This window comes from Phyllostomus discolor, chromosome X (assembly GCF_004126475.2).
Source record: "Phyllostomus discolor isolate MPI-MPIP mPhyDis1 chromosome X, mPhyDis1.pri.v3, whole genome shotgun sequence".
NCBI classification, from domain to species: Eukaryota; Metazoa; Chordata; class Mammalia; order Chiroptera; family Phyllostomidae; genus Phyllostomus; species Phyllostomus discolor.
The window spans coordinates 26,629,507-26,653,884 of record NC_050198.1 but is presented as its reverse complement, the minus strand read 5'-3'; the positions used below and the strand labels follow the sequence as shown (position 1 = coordinate 26,653,884).

Below are 24,378 nucleotides of genomic sequence, written 5' to 3'. Positions count from 1 at the left end.
AACTTACAACAGGAGAATGGCTAAACAAACTGATATATATACAAGGTCTGGCCAGAAGGTATCCAGACATGTAATATGAAAACTAGAGACATTTATTAAAGAAGATATAAGAAACATTTGACATAGGATAATGATGCCTTAGTCCCCCTCAAAACTTGGGATGTCACACAGTTCTCCCAATTGCCATCAGCTGCCCTATTGTATTTTCTTGAATCTCATTGATGGTCTGAAATCTCTTCCCTTTAAAAGGTGACTCTAGCTTTAGGAAAAAAGAAGGCACGGGTGCCAAATCTGGGATGTAGGGGGATTAAGTAACCTAGGTGATTTGATGTGTTGCCAACAAACTCTGCATGAGTGTAGTAAGTGATGAATGAGCAGAAACATTGTTGTGATGAAGCTGCCAATAACCAGTTACCCATAGCTGCAGCCTTCTGAATCATCCAGATAGTTTCCGTGGAGGAATGTACTAGCTTAACACAAAATTTGTTGCAGATTTGTTGCTCTACTCACTCAGTTATTTTGAATGTGATGGCCACATAGTACACATGCTCACTCAATGGCATCTACTACTCTCACTGACTAGTACAGTGAAGTTGTCATTGTTCACCCATGTGCATTCCAGTCCACTGTCCTTGGCTGCCAGGTTACATCAATGTTGCACGAACTCTTCTGTTATATTAGCAATGGCTGTATTTTTTCTGGACAGACTTTGTATACATGGAACACTACCCAGCAAATTTATAAAAATAAATGAACCAATGATGCATACAAAAATTTGGATAAACCTCTGGAACTATGCTGAAACTTTAAAAAATCTGAAAAATTTACATACTAGATGCCATCATTATAACATTTTTGAAATGAAGCTCAGATTAGTAGTTGCAAGGGACAAAGCATAGGGAGTATCTGGGCATGTTATAAAAGGGGAACATGAGGTATCCTTGTATTTATGGAACTGTTTGTTTTAGGTCTTCACTGAATTGGTAGATACACAAACCAATGTATACAAGGGGGACCCAAAAAAACATAGAATTATTTTCTGGATGGTGGGCCCCTCATAGTACAGGCTTCCCCTGCTAAGTGTGTGTTCAAGGAACCCAGCTGTGCCAATGTGCCAGCCAATGTTGTTGTGAGAGTCTGTATTCATCTTCAGTGAATTTTTTTGAAGACTCTTCCAACACATTTGCCCATTTCATGGTTGGTGAGGTATAAGTTCACTTGCCCACACTGCACTGAGTGTTCAGTAGTTTTTGATCAAAAACATGACCCCCATGCTCCATCCTCCCTATTCACCCCAAGCAACTTGTTTTGTTTCCCTGGATGAAAAAAGTCCTCAAAGCAAAGCATTTTGCCAATGTGGAGGAAGTGAACAAAAAAACAGCAGGAGCACTAAAAAGCATAAACATTTACAAGTTCAAAAACTGTTTTGAACAGTAGAAAAAACATCTCGACAGGTGTATTGCACTAAATGGAGAATACTTGGAAGGTGACCGAAGTTTCAACATGTAAGAATAAATACACAGTTATTTTTATAAATTTCTTCTTTTGGGCTACCCCCTCATATATTAAAATCATACAGAACTAAGTACATACATACTTACAGACATATTCACACATTTTTATTCTCACTGAAAATCAAGGAAGCTTGTCAAATTATTTTTCCTCTCAGTATGCTATGAAAGCAGACCATAGAGCCCTGCACAAACTATAGCAAGATTAACACCCTTGCATTGGATGGACTTCCACAGCCTCCCAGAACTCTTCCACAAAAAGCCAGGGTCAATACAGGCTTGCAATTGAACAGATCATTGTGGGCTACAAAGGCCTTGCTAAAATAGCCTTAGAGGTCACCAAGGAACTTACAGCTAATGGAAGAAAAAGACCCATATGCAATTGACTACAGTAACCTGATGTAAATCCTATGAAAGAGGTAAATAATTCTTGAGAGTATATAAACAAAAGAGATTTTAAATATAAGCTATAGATTCACTTAGACCTGGGATTCAGTACTACATCTGCCTGAAATCACCAGAAGTTAATCTTGTGCTCAGTAAATCTCAGTTTCCACATATGTAAAATGTATATGGTAAGAGCACCTATTATCCTTCTGGAGTTGCTGAGAGAATTAAATGAGATTTTATCTATAAACTGCTATGCACTAAATTATGTCCCCTCAAAATTCATGTTGAACTTATTTTAAGCAAATAACAAATATTGAAAAGTTAAAAAAAATTATGTTAAAACTCTAACCCCAATGTGACTATATTTTGAGACAGGCCTTTTAAGGAGGTAATTAAGGTTAAATGAGGTTATAGGTAGGGCCTTAATGCAATAGGACTGGCAGATTTATAAGGAAAGGTAGAGACACCAGGGATATACATGCACAGAATGAAGACCATGTGAGGACACAATGAGTAGGCAGCCATCTACAAGCCAAGGAGAGAAACTCCAGGAGAAACCAAACTGCCTGTGCCTTGATCTTGAACTTCTATCATCTAGAACTGTGAATAATAATTTTTTTGTTGTTTAAGGCACTCGGCCTGTGGTACTTTGTTATGACAACCTGAGCTGATATATACACCATCAGATCCAGAATTATGTGCTCGGTAAATATGACCTGTAATAACGATGTTTATTGTTATAATTATATAAGTAAATTTATAGGCCCTGTAGTGAGCAAAATATGTTAATTTATGCATTCTTAGAGGCCCAAGAGGCCTCTGTTGGTAAGTATGGAACCATAGTCAAAAGGGAAGAGCATAAGAGTAGTGGATGTCAAGAAGAGCTCAAAGGAGGGAGAATGAAGAAAGGAAAGCTCAGTGTAGGGTTTCCTGACATATATCTATACAAAGAGTAGATGACCATACAGCAACAATAGGAGCTTGGTTGAAGGACAGACAGTTGGTGAGGCAGACTCTAGTGACAGGGAGGAGTCATGTAGGGAGGCCAGCGCTGATGTAGAGCTCTGGGTACCAGAGCTAATCTAGGGCTTCTGATTGGACAGCTATGAACAGAAATACCAATAATGAAGCATGAGTCAAAATCCATAGAGATAAATACTTGGAGGATCAAGTCTAAATGTCAAGTCCAAATTGCTGAGGCAAGAGAAAAACACGAGGGACAGGGATAAGGGTCGCAAGCAGGAGAAATTGGAGCACATGCCATAGAAAACTGTTAACAACAGTACTGAAATATTTGCTGTTTACTTCTGCTTATTATTGCATGCTGCATAGTGGGTATGACTAGTTCAAAGTTACAAAGTCAGTGAAATAGGTCCCAAACCTATGTTTTATAATAATAGAGCCACATAACACTAAAAGTATCACAATAGACTTTGAAATGAGCAAAAAGAATCACAGAAAAATCCAGAATTCAATAGTCCTTTGAATAAACTGAACAAATTGACTCTAAATGATTGCTCATCAGCTTGGTATCTATCAGGAACAATATTAAAGTAAGTGAATACACTACCAGCCCCACTAACACTAATTGAGAATTCCACCAAGTGATCCTAGATTCTTTGAGATAAATGAGAGGTCAGCAAAATTTTATTATAAGTGCTAGCTAGTAACTATTTTAGGCTTTCTGGGTGACATAGTCTCTGTCACGGTATTTGACACTGTTCTTATAGAGCAAAAGCAGTCATTGACTACATATAAATAAATGAGTTTAACCATGTGCCAATTAAACTTATGTGGACACTGAAAGTCAAATGTTATATAATTCTATGTCATGAAATATTCATGCTTTGATTTTTTCTAACCATTTAAAAATGTAAAAGCCATGATTAGCTTCTAGTCCATAAGAAAACATGCAGTGGGTCATATTTGTTTTGTAGATTGTAGTCTGCTGACCCCTGATATAAAGAGTGCATAGCTCCCTAGCACTAACTGGGCATTTCACCAGATAAGCCAGTAATATTTGTTCCTGTGATGTAAACAAATAATTTGAGTGATGAATATAAGAGGTGACTTGATTCTTATTAGTGCTGTCATGCATTTTAAATAATAATTGTGCTTGTAAAATATTTAGCCATATTTTAATCAACACTTTTGATTCTGATATTAATTATTGAGGTTTATGGCCCTTCTGATGGGCTAAAAAGCATGGCTTAATCCTTTTAGCTATGTCTTTAGAATATATCCTGAAACCATTCATTTGTCATCACCTCCATCATTGCTTCTGTAGTATGAGTCACCATCATTTCTTGCATGTATTACTGCAGTACCATCCCAACATTTTCTCTTACTCTTACAGTCTCCTCTGCATACAGCAGCCAAGTAACCCCTTTAAAATAGGTCTGATTATGTCACTCCTCTGCTCAGAACCCTATCATCTTTCCATAACACTTTTAATCACCTACACAATTCCTTATATAACTATGTTGCAGGTTGGATTCCCTATATGAGATGGAGTTTGGAGGTCAGGGTATATACTAGGGAGTGTTCTTGGAATCAATATCTGTGGAAAGAGAGGCACAAAGCAAGAGTGGACAGAAGGGGTCAGTCAAATGCAGTATAAGTTAACAATAGTCTTGGCCAACCTAATGGAGAACTCTGGAACCAGAATGGCCCTTTAGAGTTGTCTTAAGTTAGACCAAGATGCTGGGCTTTTATACTCTTTCACTGATCAGTCATTAGATGTGGGCAACCCTGGGTAGGGACACAACCATGACTGAGATGGCTCTCAGCAGCTGGAGCAGTCCCTGAAAGGTCTATCTATAGCATTCCAAAGCTTTGGAAACAAGTCCATTAAAGTAGACATGGTCAGCACATCACAATGCCCAATACATTCTACTTCTTCTCCTATCATTCACTTTTCTACTGTTTCAGTCAACTCCGGGTAAACTAGCTTCCTTGCTGTTCCACAGGCAAGCAAAGTACAATCATGCCTCGGGAACTTTGCCCTTGCTCTGTCCTTTCTATGAAGTGCCCTTCTTATACTTACTTACTTTATTCAAATCTCTTCTTAAATGTGGCCACCTCAGAAGAAGAACTTCTTGAATAACTCTTCCCAAAATAGCAGCCACCATCATCCTTTATCTCCCTATTCTACTTTTCTTTACAACAAATCACTATCTCATACCTAAAATATATTTCTGCTTCTTTGATGGCTTAGTCCTCTCTTACAGAATATAAGCTGAGTCCAGGATTGTATCTGCTATATTCATTGTTGTGTCTCCAGAGCCTAGAGCAATGCATGGCACTAAACAAGTCTTTAGTACATGATTATTGAATGAATACAAAAAAGAATGAGATGCTTAACCTTGATTTATAACATTGACACCTGTAAGATCACCTTCTGATTATTTAAATGCAGATAATGTCTTCTCTGTTCTGACAAAAACAGTTCCCCATACACACACCCAAGCTGGCCACCAGAGTTCCACTCCAGAACATACAACTCAGTCCCCAGGTCTATTTTCTTCTCTTTTTAAAAAATTCTTGTTTATTCTATTACAGTTGTTCCAATTTCTCCCCTTTGCTGTCCTCTGCCCAGGGAGGCCCCTGCTCCCACAGTCCATCCCCACACTGTTGTCTGTGTCCATGGGTCATTCACATATGTTCTTTGACTAATCCCTTCTTCTTCTTCTCATGATTCCTCTCTTCCCCCTTTCCTCTGGCAACTGTCAGTCTGTTCCCTGTTTTCATGTCTCTGGTTCTGTTTTTCTTATTAGTTTATTTTTTTTATTCGATTACTCTTATAAGCAAGACCATATGGTATTTTTCTTGTACCAACTGGTTCATTTCCCTTAGCATAATATTCTCCAGTTCCATCCATGCTGTCATAAAGGGTAGAAATCCCTTCTTCTTTCTTTATGCTGCATAGTATTCTATTTTGTAAATATACCACATTTTTTTCATCCATTCACCTATTGATGGGCACAACCCAAAGCCTGTGGGACACAGTGAAGGCAACCCTAAAAGGGAAGTTCATAGCAATACAGACCTACTTAAAAAATATAGAAAAATCTGAAATAAACAACTTAACCCCACATCTATAAGAACTAAAGGAATGACTAAAAACAAAACCCAGAGCAAGCAAAAGGAAGAAAATATCAAGATCAGAGCAGAATTAAATGACATAGAGACTAAGAAAAAAAATTCAAAGGGCTGATGAATCCAGGAGCTGGTCCTTTGAAAAAATAAAATTAACAAACCATTAACCAGACTCATCAAGAAAAACAATAGAGAGGAACCAAATAAATAAAATCAGAAGTGAAAGAGAAGTAACAACTGATACCACAGAAATACAAAGGATTGTAAGAAATTACTACGAACAAATATATGCCAAGAAATTGGACAACCTAGATGAAAGAGATAAATTTCTAGAAACATACAACATTCCAAATATAAATCAGGAACAGACCAATAACAACTAGTGAAATTGAAGCAATAATCAAAAAACTACAAACACACAAAATCTCTGGACCAGATGGCTTCACAGCACATTTTACCAAACGTTCAAAGAACTAACACCTATCCTGCTCAAACAATTCTAAAAATTCAAGAAGAAGGAAGACTCCCAAACTCTTTTAATGAGGCCATTATTATCCTAATTCCAAAACCAGGTAAAGACACAACAAAGAAAGAAAATTACAGGCCAATATCTCTAATGACATAGATGCTAAAATCCTCAACAAAATACTATCAAACCACATACAACAATACATTAAAAAGATAATATACCCAGGTCCATTTTCATAGTCAAGGTAGTTTCAGAGCTATCTCTCTCACAACATCCCTTTCCCCATCTTTTCTTTAATCTCTTTGCAGTCAATCCCAAAGCCATTCTCTCTGACTTTGTTATATGAATATGCTAAGGGTATGAGAGAAGGAGAAAAAAAAGAGAGCATGCACTATTAATCTAACAATGAAATTAGACCAATGACACTGAAAACCTATCCTTTCATTCTCATTTTATCTAATTCTAGCCTGAAGGCCTACACCTCCAAGCAGTCTCTATGTTAAGACTGTCTAGGTCTTCTGGCCAAGATGGAGGTACAGGTAGATTCACTTTACCTCCTTGCATAACCTAAAGAAGGACAACAACAAATTTAAAAACAAAAAATAACCAAAACTTCCAGAAAATGCAACTGTATAGAAGTCCAGCAACCAAGGAGTTCAAGGAAAAAAAAAAAAACACTCACCAAGACTAGTAGGAGGGGTAGAGGTGGGCATCTGGGGCACAGAGGACTCACAGCAAGGCAGTTGCTGGTGGACTGGGTGAGGCAGCAGCTGGCAGGCAGGATGGTCCCACATTTCCATGCAGATAAGGAGTAACAACTGGGAAATGAGACAGACGACGCAACCCAGGGATCCAGTACAGGGAAATAAAGCCTCAAAAAACTCTGACTAAAAAACCTCACAGTGAAAACTGTGGAGGTTGCAGTGGCAGTAGGAGAAACTCCTGGCCTCACAGGAGAGTGCATTGGAGAGATCCAAAGGGTCCTAGATTGTACACAAACCCAACCACCTGGAAATCAATACCAGAAGGGCCCAATTTGCTTGTGAGTAGTGGGGGAAGTGATGGAAAGCCAGCCGAGAGCCAAGCTAGTGACATTGTTCCCTCTCATACCCCTCACCCACATACAGTGCCACAATGTAGAGATATGGGCTGCATCACCCTTGTGGATACCTAAGGCTCCACCCCTTACTACATACCAGGCATGCCGAGACAAAAAATTATGGCCCAAATGAAAGAACAGATCAAAGCTCCAAAAACAGAACTAAGCAATGATGAGATAGCCAACCTATCAGATGCAGAGTTCAAAACACTGGTAATCAGGATGCTCACAGAAATGGTTGAGTATGGTCACAACCTAGAGGAAGAAGTGAAGGCTATGCAATGTGAAGTAAAGGAAAATGTACAGGAAACCAACGGTGAAAGGAAGGAAATCAGGACTCAAATAAACAATTTGGACCAGAAGGAAGAAATAAACATTCAACAAAACAGAATGAAGAAAAAAAAAATCAAAAAAATGAGGAGAGGCTTAGGAACCTCTGGGACAACTTTAAACGTTCCAACCTCTGAATTATAGGGATGCCAGAAGGAGAAGAGGAAGAGCAAGAAGTTGAAAACTTATTTGAAAAAGTAATGATGAAAAACTTCCCCAAACAGGCAAAGGAAAAGTCTTCCAGGAAGTCCAGGGAAGCTCAGAGAGTCCCAAAGAAGTTGGCTCCAAGGAAGCACACATCAAGGCACATCATAATTACATTTCCCAAGATTAAAGATAAGGAGAGAGTCTTAAAAGCAGCAAGGGAAAAGGAGACAGTTGCCTACCAAGGAGTTCCCATAAGACTATCAGCTGATTTCTCAAAGGAAACCTTACAGGCAAGAAGGGGCTGGAAAGAAGTATTCCAAGTCATAAAAGGCAAGGACCTACATCCAAGATGACTCTATCCAGCAAAACTATCATTTAGAATGGAAAGGCAGATAAAGTGCTTCCCAGATAAGGTCAAATTAAAGGAGTTCATCATCACCAAGCCCTTATTATATGAAATGTGAATGGGACTTATAGAAGAAAAAGAAGATGATTAAAAGTATAAACAGTAAAATGACAGCAAACTCACAACTATCAACAACTGAACCTAAAAAAAAAAAAAGCAAACTAGAACAGGAACAGAATCACAGAAATGGAAATCATATGGAGGGTTATCAGCAGGGATGGGGAGGGAGGAGAATGAGGGAAAAGGTACAGGGGATAAGAAACATAAATGGTAGGTACAAAATAGACAGGGGGAGGTTAAGAATAGTATGAGAAATGGAGAAGCAAAAAAAACTTATATGTACAATTCATGTACATAAACTAAGGTAGGTGATTGCTGGTGGGAGGGGTGGTGTAGGGCCGAGGGGAATAAAGAGGAGAAAACATGGGACAACTGTAATAGTATAATCAATAAAATTATTTTTAAATGACTGTAGTTACAAAAATTGATTTGACTAAATTCAAAACAATTTGAATTAAATCTTGTATTTTTCTTATATGGCTCTGAATTTTAATTTTAAGTAACTAATATATTCTCTACCTCAGTCCAGAAAGAATGACATCTATCTTTTATTGAGTCATATGTTAATGACTGTTTTTCTGACGTTATTTAGATGATATCATTTAGAAAATATTTATTCAGCATGCACTCTTTTTAAGCACCCTACTATGTCCCAGGAGTTAAAAAGGAAAAGTAATTTTCCTGTAATATCACATAAGATTAGCACACAAAAACAGTTAAAAACATAAAAGAATATGGAGTTAGAATTGTTTATGTATGGAACAAAGAATGGTTTATGGTAAATGAAGTACAGTGTATTTATTTAATATCTATTATGGAGAGGCTGAAGGCCTTATGTATCAATCAACTAGGCTTCTTATCCTGGAAGCAACAAGAATTTCCCTGCTAGGTTTAAGCAGAAGAAACCCCCATTGAAAGTATATTGCTGCTCTATAATTACTTGGAAATCTATAGAATCAGGCTTGGAAAACAGATGGACAAGATCTTGTCACAGGAATGAGAACTATGAGGGTTTGGGGAAAGGATTTCTGCTACCTCTATGAATATTGGCCACCATAGCCTGCACTACTAACTTGGCTACCATTGCCACTTCTGGAATGATAAATATTGCTACTGGAAATGACTTATCTATAGTCCTGGAGTCTTAGCATTATCAACTTTGAACTGGTCCAACTGGGTCACCTGACAGTACTGAAGTTGCAAGGGATGCTGAGAAAATAAATATCTGTTGTTTCTGCATTTATAGTAGGCAATTTTCCAAATCTAGACTGGGGCATTAGAGGCCTGGCATTGAAAATAAAAACTAACAGGTGTTTACATACCTAGTAATTATGAAATAGTAAATCCTGTCAGTGCCCCTTATGAAACTTGAAATTTAGAGGATGAAACAGGCCTTCACAATTTTGTTGATCAAGTAACATTTTTAGCATCTACTATGTGAAAGGCACTGTGTTAAGCATTGTGCATATTCTAAATAAGAAACACAGTTTTACCTTAAATAACTTTTTCCTCCTCAGAGGGAAAAAATAGTATAATAATAACCAAATTCACAGATACAGCTAACTCTTGCCCATTATTAAATGCAATAAATGCTTTCCATTTTTGTTTAAGTAGTAACTGTAAGACAGCGATGTTTTGAACAGAATCTGATATATTGTTGATGTTAAATACACATTTTTAATAATGAGTGCTTCTGGAGGAATAACATCCAAAAGTATTCCAGAAGATGGTAAAATATTTTTGCACATTTGATTTCTGCCAAAGCAACTCTCTATCTTATTTTAGAGTGGTGAAGAATCAGAGAATTAAAGACAGCTAGAAACAAACCTAGTGTGGCCTGAGTTATGGAGGAGTCTTATTTATCTGCCATAGTTGGATTAACTGTATCTTCCCTTTAGCTCTCATGAAAAAAAAATAGGAGGAGGGGAAAATGTCAGTATACACAGGATGCACATTTTATCTCTTATTTGAGTCCACAGGACCATTGGGGAAAAATAAGAACAATTCCATATTTACAGTAAACTTGTTACTTGCATGTTGAAGTAATATCAAGGAATTTCTAACATGGTTAAGCTCCCATAAAGAAGCAATTAGACTGTATTTTGATTATCTCCATTTTACTAAAAAAACAACTGAGGCTCAAAGAGTTTGAATCATTTACTAGAGACTAGGAATTCAAACTGAATGCTCTGTTACTCCAGTTTATGCATCAGATTTGTTATGAAAATATATATTCTTCAATCAGTTCTGAAGGATGCTATGGAGTTTGATAAAATGGGAGATTCTGCTCTATAACTCAACCATGAGGACAGTTGTGATTCTGCAAAATAGTGTAGTTTATTCTTGTTCTATTCAACGTGGTGCTGAAAGCTTCTCAGAAAAACAGTATGGTATAGATGAAAAAAAGGGCCTAATTTTCTTTTCAGGTTATGTGTCCACTAAATAGAGTAGATAAAGATGGTAGAGTGTGTATGAACATGCATATGTGTGTATGTACACCACAGTGAAAACAAACTAGTCATGGTAAGTCTAATACTATCTTACAAGCTGGGAAACATCAATCATTTCAACACTGGAAAGAACAGAAGCCTTCCACCATGTTAGTACTATCATTCCTTTTCTACTTTGTGTTGGCAGTTCTGTATATTTTCTGATACCCACTTAAAAATGAGATATAGAGTGACTGACTCCTTTCTAATGGAATCCCAGCAAACACATGACTTCTGAGCTTTTTCCACAAGAACAGTTACACTCAATACACTCCAGGATATTCATCTTTCTTTTCATATAAATGCTCTACTCTTTCATAACTGCCCCCTCTTATTCCTAATTGGGATAACTGGACAGAATAAGATTTATTTCTGGGGAGATTTTGCTCAAATTCAACAACCTATTATCTATGAATATATAATCTTTTGACTTTAGATACATTGTGTGGACCTCTCTCAATCAATTAATTAATCCAAAAATAGGAACAATAGTTTATGCTTTACTATACCTTTAGAATTATTTTGTTAAGAAAAATACATGTAAAATTTCATTTTTATTTTCAACTGTAAGGCACCATTTAATGTAAGTTACTAAAGAGAAGTTGATATATTTCAAGATTGTAAGAATTTCTGGTAACTAAAAAGAGGTGTGGACTAGGGAAACTTGCTATCTATTGGCAAAAAAAAATATGAGAGGAAACCAATTTGCATATTTCATTTGAGCCCATTTTTCCAAATGAAGAAGAGATTGATTTCATCATTACCTCCACTGAGGCTCTCTGGCTCAGAATGGTTTAAACCCTCCTACATCACTGTTTCCAAAAGTAAACTGTAGCTCCTTGAAGTCAGGGGCTGTGTGTTATGCTTCTCTTTGCCCTCTGGTAGTTTCTCAACAAACATCAGCTACTTCAAGAAGAACTAGCACAAGTGATTGGAGAGTGAGATGAAAGAGCTGAAACAAATAGATTCTATGATCTATCAGTTTAGGCCTTGCCCTCCCCCGCAAATCATGTTCTCTTATTAAGTAAATCATGAACATTTTCTGCATCGAGGCTTAAATTAACAGCATGTTAACCCTCTTAAAGTGACTTTTTAAAAAATCGCACAGTTGAAGGGAATCTCTCAATATCTGATGCAGTTTTAATCTGAAGAAAAATAAGCCAAAAAATGACCCAAAAGGGCATGTTACAAGTGCTCAGAAGTTGCAAATGACTTACAGGCAAAACAGTTGATGTGGTTGATATGACTGCCGCTAGTCTGTTTGAGGCATGTAAAAAGATACTCAGTGTGATGGGCCTCCCCGACATTCACCCCTAGGTTCCTAAAGTCCCACTCATCTCATCATTCTTATTTTCTCATATCTTGACAGTTTTTTTTCAGTCCTTTAAAAGCCTCATTGATTTCACTAATGAACAGTGTTGAAAATTTTCTAATTTGCAAACCTATGGTTTCATGTCTAAGCTGCTGCTATCTTTTCCCAAATGACATTCTCAGAATCAAAAGTGCACAAATGCACAGCACTTCTCATAGTATGGAAATACATTCATGGGTGGGAAATGAAATTGCAAGTTTATGGAGTGTCATTTCATATCTAGGCATCCACCATGTTCCTGGGCCTTTTTTTTTTTTTTTTTTTTTCAAAAAATTAGCAGCAGTATTGCTGTAAAAATAGTCAATTTCATAAATCTTTTTGGTCTTTCAGGGAAGCCTTTTTTCATGATTATAAAAAGTATACAATGCAGAAACCATATAACTGTCATCAGTACTTTGAGATATAGGGCTGGGGAATACATGCTCATTCAATAACTGTACTTGGGAAGACTAATGAAGCTGACTGCTTAGACATTTATTTCAGATATCTATTGCTGTGTAGCAAACCACTGCAAAAAAAATAGTACTTTAAAATAACATTCATTTATTTTTTTCACAATTCTGTGACCTGGGTTGTGCTCAGTCAAGGGTTCTTCTGTTAGTCCCCCAGTGGTCATTAGTGTGGCTGAATTCACCAGGCAGACTGGTTGAGGGTTGAGCTCAGCCAGGATTCTGTTATGGCTGGCTGGGCGTCTTTCTCTCTCTGTGTGACCTCAGAGACTTTCCCTTTGCAGGTGGCCTCTCCGCATGATCTCTCTATGCAGGTAGCTCCTCCAGCAGAATAGTCAGACTTTCTTTATGATATCCCAGGATTTCATGAGCACAAAGCAGATGCCAGACCTTCTTTTTTGTTTAAAGATTTTATTTATTTATTTTTAGAGAGAGGGGAAGGGAGGGAAAAAGAGAGAGAGAGAAACACCAATGTGTGATTGCCTCTTGCATACCCCCCACTGGAGACCTGGAACCCTACCCAGGCATGTGCCCTGACTGGGAATCAAACCAGTGACCCTTTGGTTCTCAGGCCAGCACTTAATCTGTTGAGCCACACCACCCAGAGATAGATGTCAGGCCTTCTTAAGGGTTAGGCACAGAACTGGCACAGCAACAATTCTACTGTATTTTTTCACAAATGCAAACGCAAGTGTAGCTCAGATGCAAAGTGAAAGTACACACAAAAATATAATTACCACATGGTTCAGTTCAGTCCACAATGCCACAGAATAGCAAAACATTATTAGCCCAAGGGTCAGTCTCTCTGTCTTTCTGTCTCTCTCTGTCTCTCTCTCTCTCTCTCTCACACACACATTTTATATGGGTAAATATTTGAGCTCCTTGGGCAACTTGAGATGATTTCCAATGGGCACTGTATAATCAATATTAACAGCTATGATCTGCAGAAATAGAAGAAAAACACTTACTCTGAAGTCAGGAAAAGTGAATTAAAGGTATAACATAGCTGTGTTACACAACATCTCTGAGTCCCAATGCATTAATATGAAAAACAGCAATAATGGTGCATATTCACCTACTTCAAAGGATTATTATATTAAGAAAATATCTGTGAAATTTTATTTCAAAGTGTAAGTCACCATGTAAATGTAAGTTGATATTACAGCAATTGATGGATTTCATGACTTTCATTTTGCATTTTGTTTTGAGTCTTCTGTGATTTTTGAATTATGCCTGTAATTTTAGATGAGCATTCTTGTAGATAACTTTTAGTGAGACCACGATATTATTAATGGTTCTACAGGTATTATTATGTTTAATTTCTTTTATTTTCAGCAACCAATTTAGATAATGGTTTTAAATCACAAAAGAATATTTGGTTATTATATTACCCCCAGATTGATTTTAGTGATAAGCATTATGTATTTTGTGATCATGTAATTTTTCATAATATCTCCTTAATAGTGAAAGATTAAGATAATTTTCTTCCTAAAGTATTAGAAAGGTGCTTATTAATACTTTAGTAATTTACATGTCCCCTCAAGTAAGGGACATCAAGGAAAAAATAAACAAATGGGATCTCATCAAAATAGAAAGCAAGCTTGTACATGACTAAATAAAACAGCATTAAAATCCAAATAAACCAATCATATGGGAAAACATTTTTGCCAGTGATACCTCCCACAAGGGTTTGATCTCCAAAATATATAAAGAACTCACATGACTCCACTCCAGGAAGACAAACAAGGCAATTAAAAAATGGGCAAAGGACTTAGACACTTCTCCAAGGAGAACATACAGAGTGCCCAGAGACATATGAAAAGATGCTCAGCATCACTACCCATCAGAGAGATGCAAATTAAAACTACAATGAAGATGGTGGGATGTAGGTAGGAGCAGAGCCCAGTTCTCTCTGTGCCCAGCTGGAACACCTAGCTGATCTTCTGAAGAACAGAGTGAACAGCCAGTGGCATCCCAGCTTATATAAAGTTTGGAGGTCAAAAATTGTAGAGGACATTGAAAAACAAACATGAGGAGATTGTGTTGGGACACTAAGGTCCCTGGAATCTGTGCAGGGACCTAAGCTGCTGTGGCCCCCAAATACTGGGAGGAGAGGTAGATCACCAGCTCCCTTCCCTACCAGAGTAGGGAGGGCATCCTGGCACCAGGAAGGACCCAGATATTGGAAGTCACTGGGGGGAATAGAGACAAAGTGGGAGACACACAGAGGTGGTGTACACCGGCTGGGACTGTGGATGCCAACTAGGTCACAGAAATTGTGGAGCCAGGCAACACCGGGAGAAGGGAGAAAAGTTGGGCCATGTGACCCTGACCCAGATAGTCGCAAGTCTGGTTAGAAAGTTGGGCTGTATGAAAAGCCAGGCACTTGTTAATTGTTAAGAACAGCAGACTTAAACAAGAGGCTTTTACTCAAAAACAAAAAGAAGAAGAAGAAGGCTCACAGCTGCTTTGTAAGGAACTCTTGAACAGTGGCTGGCTCACTCCAAGGGTGATTTGAGCTGTGTGCCCTTGCTGGGCTCAGGATGTTCACCAGGCAAGTTATTTGCCCTGTTTGACCTAAGGCTGATTCCACCTGCTTGCCTGGAGACTGGCTGACACCACTGGCCCTACAACTGATTCTGGCTGCTCACAGTACCACTCACCCCAAGGGTGATTTGAGCCACTTGCCAGCACTGGACTTTTGCTGCTTGCCCAGAGGTTGAGTGGTGCCCCACACCCAGTGGCTGACTGGCACTGCTTGCCCAACAGTGGGATCCAGCCATGGTGGGCTCCAGCCATGGTGAGTTCACAAAGAGCAAGGAGGAGGTACACCGCACAGACCTTGGTGCAACTAGTGGATTAAAGGTGCAGGCCTGGAACAGACAGATGGTGGGGACCTGGCAGCCCACAGAAGACCTGGACTGGAAGCTATGCAACTGTAATTATTGGGGCCAAGACTTGGCCCCCATCCTCGCAAAACCACAGGGAGGAAGAAAAGCAAAGCCCAGCTCCCCTCTTCCTGTGGCATCCAGGAAGACCAGCAGAACTGGCTCAATGGGTTTAAAGTCAGTAGGAGGCTTATTTTGTTTCTTTCTTCTCTCTTTTATTTCTTCCCCACAGCAAGACAATAAAACCTGCAGTTGTGAAAGGTCCAGGGACAGATCCAAAGAGGGAGCACAAGGCTAATCCCAAAACTGAGAAACTGAGACAAATTTCACTTTGATATCCCATAGAACTGGCATTTTATTGTTTATTTGTATTATTATTATTTTTTCATTATTTTTACTTCTTTCATTTTATTAGTATTTTTTTTATTTCTCTTCTTTCTGTTTAGTTTTTTTTTATTTCATTTCTCTAATTGCATTGTTTCACTGGTTTTCCTTATTCTCTTTCATGTTATATTTTAATTTTCCTTCTTTTACTTCACTTGTGTTCCAATAACACACTACTCTTGATCATGTACTTTCTATTATTGTTATCTAAATCATATATTTCTTGTCATATTATTGTTGTTCCAGTACTATTATAAATAATTGTTATTCTAATTGTGAATATTATACAACAATCCTCCCTAATCTTAGCCCATTTTACTTTATTCCTGAGCTTTATTACTGTGGCGGTTAACTCTATTCTCAGGCACACTTTGCCTACTTTCTATCCCTTACTCTCACTAAATCTAATCTTGCACAAACATCCTGTTTTCTAGGTTCAGCTCACAATCCCCCTCCCCTCTAACAAGAGTCTTATCTCTCACCTTTTATAAAAAGTGTCTAGTTGGGTGAAATATCACTGTTAACACTATACTACCCAAAGGATCTCCTATCTCCTCTCTACTTGTTGGTACATTAAATCCCATAGAATACTCTCCTGCTATCTTAAGGCATTTTGCCTACCCTCTGCCACAATCACATAGAAGGACAAGGGGAAGCTGAAAACATCAGTATACCTTCTGGAGGAGAAAACCCACCAAAAACCCACCAGAAGGTAAAGACCGAGTATAAGGAAAGAGCCCACACAAACAGAAGAAAGGGAAAACCTAGAGCATTCACACAAGGAGATCAAAGAGGCCATACCACTGAATCCCATAGAATTCCTACCATAAAAGTTCACCCTACAAAGACAGATAGCAAAGTGAAACATCAGGAAGCACAGAAACTAACAAAAAGAGTCACCTAAAATGGGGAGACTAAAAAAGACCCTGCAACCAAAAGGAATGGAAGCCTCCCCACTAAAAGAGCTAAATGAAATGGAAATAAGCAAACTATCAGATAGAGAATTCAAAATAATGGTTATAAGGATGTTCAAGGAACTCAGACAACTACAAGGAATTGAGTGAGAACTACAACAGTATGAAAAAGGAAATAGAAACTATAAACAAAAACCAGGAAGAAATGAACAATAAGATTTCAGAAATAAACAACAGACTGGAAGGAATTACAAGTAGGCTGGATGAAGCAGAGGACCAAATTTGTGAGCTGGAAGACAAGGTGGAAAGAAACACCCAGGTAGAGCAGCTGCATGAAAAAAAAGACTAAAAAATATGAAGACAGCTTAAGGGAACTCCAAGATAACATAAAACAAACCAACATTCAAGTTGCAAGACTACCAGAAGGAGAAGAAAAGGAACAAGGGATAGAAACCCTGTTTGAAAAAATAACGACAGAAAACTTTCCAAGCCTTGAGAGAAAAAAATCATGCAAGGTCCGGAGGCACAGAGATTCCCAATCAAGATGAACCCAAACAGGCCAACTCCAAAACATATCATAATTAAAATGCCAAGTATTAAAGACAAAGAGATAATCTTAAAGCAGCAAAGGAGAAACAAGAAGTAACATACAAAAGGGCTCCAATAAGGCTAGCAACTAACTTCTCAACAGAAACACTCCAATCTAGGAGAGAATGGCAAGAGATATGCTGAACAATGAAAAACAAAGGCTCACAACCAAGATTACACTACCCGGCAAGGCGCTCAACTAAAATGGAAGGCAAAATAAGGATTATCCCAGACAAAAGAAGACTGAAAGAATACATCTCCACCAAAACAGCCCTACAAGATATATTAAAAGGACTACTATAAGAAGAGAAAAAAAAAAGGAGAGAAAGAGAGAGTAATGCAGGAACAAAGGGGGAAAAATAAACAAATACCTATCAGCATACCCTAAAATGTTAATGGGTTAAATGCTCCAGTCAAAACAAAAGACAAAGAATAACTAAATAGATAAGAAAACATTACCCACACATATGCTGCCTACAAAAGACCCACCTCAGAACAAAAGACCAACACAGACTGTAAGGAAAGGGTTGGAAATAAAATATTCCAAGCAAATGGTCAAGGAAAAAAAATCAGGGTAGCAACACTCATATCAGATAAAATAGACTTTAAAACGAGGGTCATAAAAAGAGACCCAGAAGAACACTTCATAATACTCTAGGGAAGAATCCATCAAGACATAAACATTACAAACATATAAGAATCCAACAAAGGAGCACCCAAATACATATGGAAAATCTTGGAGGACTTCAAGAAAGATATTGACAGCAAAACCACAATAGTAGGAGATTTTAACACCCCACTCTAAAAAATGGATAGAACTTCCAAACAAATATCAACAAAGTTAACACAGCATTGAACAATATCCTAGATCAAATGGACTCAACTGGGATATATAGAGCTTTTCATCCCAAAAAGGCAAAATACACATTCTTTTCAAATGCACATGAAACATTTTCAAAGATAGACCACATGACAGGACACAAAACAAGTCTCAACAAATTCAAGAATATTGAAATCATATCAAGCTCTCTGACCACATGGGGCTGAAACTAGAAACTAAAAAACTCATTAACACTCTAACACATGGAGATTGAATAGCACACTATTAAAGAGTGAATGGGCCAAGAATGAGATCAAGGAAGAAATCAAAAAGTTTCTGGAAACAAAGGAAAATGAACACACAACAATATAAAACTTATGGGACTCAGCAAAGGCAGTCCTCAGAGGGAAGTTCATAGTTTTACCTAAAAAAAGATAGAAATATTTCAAATAAACAACCTAACCCTGTGCCTGCAAGAACTTGAGGAACAACAAGAAAGAAAACCCAGAGCAGTAGAAGGAAGGAAATAACCAAGATCAGAGCAGAATTAAAAGATATAGAGACTAAAAGCACAATTCTAAGGATCAATAAATGCAGGAGCTGGTTCTTTGAAAAGATAAGCAAAATTGGCAAGCCTCTAAGCACACTCATTAAGAAAAAGAGAGACGGCCTAAATAAACACAATCGGAAATGAAAGAGATAAAATTACAACTGACACCACAGAAATAAAAAGGATCATAAGAAATTACTATGAAGAACTATATGCCAAGAAATTTGAAAACCTAGGTGAAATGGACACATTTCTAGAAAAAATGTAATCTTCCATAACTCAAAGAAGAAGAAACTGAAAGCCTGAACAGACCAATAACAGCTGAACAAATTGGAGCAGTAATCAAAAAAATTCCAACACAAAAGCCCTAAACCAGACATTTTCACAGGAGAATTTTATGAAGCATTTAAGGAAGAGCTAACCCCTATCCTTCATGAACTATTTTAAAAAATCCAAGAAGACAGAAGACTCACAAGGTCTTTTAATGAAGCCAGCATCACCCTAAACCCAAAACCAGATAAAGACACAAGAAAGAAAGAAAACTTCAGACCAATATTGCTGATGAACATAGATGCTAAAAACCTCAACAGAATATTAGCAAACTGCATCCAGCAATACATTAAAAAAGATCATACACCTTCATCAAGTGAGGTTCATCAGAGTGATACAAGGATGGTTCAATATTTGCAAATTGATAAATGTAATATATCACATAAACGAAAGCAATGACAAAAGTCATACGATCATATGAACAGATGTGGAAAAAGCATTTGATAAGGTACAGCACCCATTTATGATTAAAGCACCAAGCAAAGTGTATATAAAGGGAATATTCTTCAATTTAATAAAGGCCACATATGACAGACCTACAGCCAACATCATACTCAATGGGCAAAAAGTAAAAACTTTCCCTCTAAGATTAGGAACAAGACAAGGTTGTACACTTTCACCACTTCTATTTAACATACTATTGGAAGTCCTAGCCACAGCAATCAGACAAGAACAACAAATAAAAGGCTTCCAAGTTGCAAAGTAGGAAACAAAACTCTCAATGTTTGCAGATTACAGAATAGTGTACATAGAAAATCCTATAGACTCGGCCAAAAAACTGTTTGACCTAATAAATGAATTTTGCAAAAACAGTGGCATACAAGGTCAATATTGAGAAATCAAAGGCATTTTTGTACACCAACAATAAAACATCAGAAGTTGAAATCAGGAAAACAATCCTATTTGATATAGCAACAAGAAAAATAAACTACCTAGGAATAAACCTAACTAAGGAGGTAATCTGTGCTCAGAAAACTACACAACACTGAAGAAAGAAATTAAGGAAGATACAAACAAATGGAAGCATGTACCATGCTCATGGATTGGAAGAATATCATCAAAATATCAATACTACCCAAAGCAATTTATAGATTCAATGCAATAGCTATTAAAGTACCAATGGCATATTTCACAGACATAGAACAAACCCTTCAAAAATTTATATAGAAGCATAGATGACCCCAAATAGCTGCAGGAATTTTGTGAAAAAAGAACAAAGTAGGAGAATTACAATACCTGATATCAAACTGTATTACAAGGCCACTGTAATAAAAAAGGTCTGGTACTGGCATCAGAACAGACACATAGATCAATGAAAAAGAACAGAGAGCCCATAAATAAACCCAAGTCCTTAGGGTCAATTAATATGTGACAAGGGGAGCAGATGCATAAAATGGAGTCAAAATAGCCTCTTCAACAAATGGTGTTGGGAATGCTGGACAGGTACATGCAAAAACTTGAAACTTGATTACCAATTTTCACCAAAAACAAAAATAAATTCAAGGTGGATAAAAGATTTAAATATAAGTCGTGGCATCATAAAAGTCCTAGAGGAGAACTTAGGTGGGAAAATCTCAGATATTCCACACAGCAATATTTTCACTGATATGTCCCCTAGAGCAAGAGACATAAAGGAAAGAATAAACAAACAGGACTTCATCAAAATGAAAAGCTTCTATATGGCTAAAGAAAACAGTATTAAAATGAAAAGAGAACCAACTGTATGAGAAAACATGTCTGCCAATGATACCTCAGAAAAGGGTTTGATCTCCAAAATATATAAAGAACTCATACAATTCCACTCTAAGAAGACAAAAAATCCAGTTAAGAAATGGACAAAGGATTTGAACAAGCACTTCTCCAAAGAGGACATATAAATGGTCCAGAAACATAGGAAAGGATGCTTAGCATCACTAGCCATAAGAAAGATGCAAATGAAAACCACAGTGAGATAACACTTCACACCGGTGAGAATGGCTATCATAAACAAAGCAACAAACAAGTGTTGGAGAGGATGTGGAGAAAAGGGAACCCTAGTGCACTGCTGGTGGGATTGCGGACTGGTACAACCACTATGGAAAACATTCTAAGCCCTGGCTGGTGTAGCTCAGTGGATTGAGCGCAGGCTGTGAACCAAAGTGTCGCAGGTTCGATTCCCAGTCAGGCCACATACCTGGGTTGTAGACCACGGCCCCCAGTAACCACACCATTGATGTTTCTCTCTCTCTCTCTCTCTCTCTCTCTCTCTCTCTCTCTCTCTCTCTCTCCCTCATTTCCCTCTCTATAAATAAATACATAAAATCTTTAAAAAAAAACTCTCACTTGAGGGATAGGTCCCTAAGACACCCACCTCTGAAAGTCAATGGGGTTTGTGTTCACAAGATGCACAACACTATATAAAATAAAAGGAAAATTCTTAATGGGCTCTAGAGGACTCTCTATAGCTATCACCCCAGGGCTAAGCACAGAGGGAGCAGGCAAAATATCCAAATCAAGGAAGCCCATGAAGTACCAAAATAAGATGACTCCAAAGAGTCTCACACTGTGATATTATAATCAAATTGTCAAAAGTTCAAGAGAAAATCATAAATGTAGAAAGAAGCAAATAACATGTCCAAGGGAAACCCCATAAGATTATTTTTCAGCAGAAACTTTGCAAGCAAGAAGGGAGTGACATAATATGTTCAAGGTGTTGGGAAAAGTACTGTAAACCAGGAATACTCTATTTCACCAATAGGTGAAATACGTGTTTAAGGATTGAGAGATAGTTTTCCAGACATGCAAAAGCTAAAGGAATACAACACCACTAGAGGAGCCTTGCAAGAAATGTTGAAGGGACTTCTTTAAGCTGATATTAAAACTTGCTAATAAGTAACAAAAACCTATTAGAATGTATAATGCACTGGTAAAGGTAAATATAAAGTTAAATTCAGAACACTCCAATATTATAATGATTTGGGGTAAATCATTAACAACTCTAGTATGCAAGTTAAAAACTAAAGTCATAAATTACTCAAACTATAATAATTTGTTAATGGATACACAATGTAAGAATGTGTAAATTGTGAAATCAAAAACATGAAATGTGGGCAGGTAGTTTATAAGTGTAGATATTTTATATACATTACAAATTGTGTTATCTGCTTAAAATAGACTGTTATAAACATAAAATGTTTTATGTAAGCACCATGGTAAACACAAAGCAAAAATTATAGTATATACATTCTATATTTAGTATGTATCTACATATAGAGAAAAGAATCAAAGCATACTACTAAAGAAAATTATCAAAACATAAAAGAACAGAACAAGAGAGAAAGAAAAGAATAAAAGAATTACAAAGCAATCAGAACAACACAATGGCAATAGTAAGTTCCATACCTATCAATAATTTCTTCAAATGTAAATGAAATAAATTCTTTAATAGAAAGACACATAGAGTGGCTGAATGGACAGAAAACAAAATGAAGTGAAACAAAACTATATGCTGCCTACAGGAATCTCCCTTAAGATTTAGGGACATACACAGACTCAAGGTGAAAGAATAGAAAAAGATACTCCATCCAATGGAAGTCAAGAGAAAGCAGGGATACCATACTTATATCAAAGTAGACTTTAAGACTAAGGCTGTACAAGAGACAAAGAAGGTCATATATAGTGACAAAGGTGCCAACTAGACAAGAAGATATAACATTTGTATATAAAAAAGGGAGGACCCAAAAGCCAGAATTTAAAAACTTAAAAAAATTGTGTGTTCTTACATGCTGATACTTCAGTCACCTTCGAAGTACTCTCCATTTGATGAAATATACCTATCAAGATATTTTTTCCACTGCTCAAAACAGTTTTGGAACTTACATGATTACACTCCAAGAAGACAAACAACCCAATTAAAAATGGGAAAAGGACCTGAACAGACACTTCTCCAAGGAGGACATACAGAGGGCCCAGACACATATGAAAGGATGCTTAGCATCACTAGCCATCAAAGACATGCAAATTAAAACTGCAATGAGATAACACTGCACACCAGTGAGAATGACCATCATAAACAAATCAACAGCCCAGGCTGGCATAGCTCAGTGGATTGAGCACGGGCTGCGAACCAAAGTGTCACAGGTTTGATTCCCAGTCAGGGTACATGCCTGGGGTGCAGGCCATGACCCCCAGCAACCGCACATTGATGTTTCTCTCTCTCTCTCTCTCTTTCTCCCTCCCTTCCCTCTCTAAAAAAAATATAAAAAATCTTAAAAAAAAAACAAATCAACAAACAACAAGCACTGGCAAGGCTGTGGGAACCCTAGTACACTGTTGGTGGGAATGCAGACTGGTGCAGCCACTGTGAAAAACAGTATGGGATTTCCTCAGAAAACTAAAAATGGATCTGCCCTTTGATCCAGCAATTCCACTGCTTGGATTATACCTTAAGAACCCTAAAAGACTAATCCAAAAGAACCTATGCATCCCAATGTTCATAGCAGCACAATTTACAATAGCCAAATGTTGGAAGCAACCTAACTGCCCATCAGTGAATGAGTGGATAAAAAAACTGTGGTCTAGTTATGCAATGGAATACTATGAAGCAGAAAGAAAGAAGGAGCTCCTACCTTCCTAACAGCATTGATGGATCTGGACAGCATTATGCTAAGTGAAATTAGCCAGGCAGGAAAGACAAATACCATGTGATCTCACCTATAAGTGAAACCTAATCAACAAAACAAACAAGCAAGCAAAATACAACCAGAGACATTGAAATAAAGGGCAAACTGACAATATTCAGAGGGGAGGTGGGAGGGATAACAGGGGGAGTAGGGAGGGAAGGGGGAAGGGTCATCAATGAACATGTATAAAGGACACAGGGACAAAGCCAAAGAGGTGTAGGATTGAGGGCGGAGGTGGGGATGACTAGAGTGGGGGGAAGTGGTGGGGAGGGAAATGGAGACAACTGTATTTGAGCAACAATAAAACAAGAAAGAGAAATATAAAAAAAGAATGACAAAGTAACTCTTATAATGGACTCTTACATAATACTGCACTCAGTAAGCAGTATTAGTCTATAGAGTTAATATTCAATGTAAGATTTT

At 37.5% G+C, this 24,378-nt stretch overlaps 1 long non-coding RNA gene across 1 annotated transcript; it reads right to left on the bottom strand.

Moving 5' to 3' along the window:
• Positions 1–1,746: 1,746 nt before the first annotated feature.
• LOC118498514 lies at positions 1,747–23,144 on the bottom strand. Its single transcript, XR_004900995.1, has 3 exons — positions 23,056–23,144; positions 11,261–11,270; positions 1,747–1,758 (listed from the first exon to the last, which is right to left on the bottom strand). It is a non-coding gene; the product is annotated as an uncharacterized LOC118498514 (long non-coding RNA).
• Positions 23,145–24,378: the final 1,234 nt, after the last annotated feature.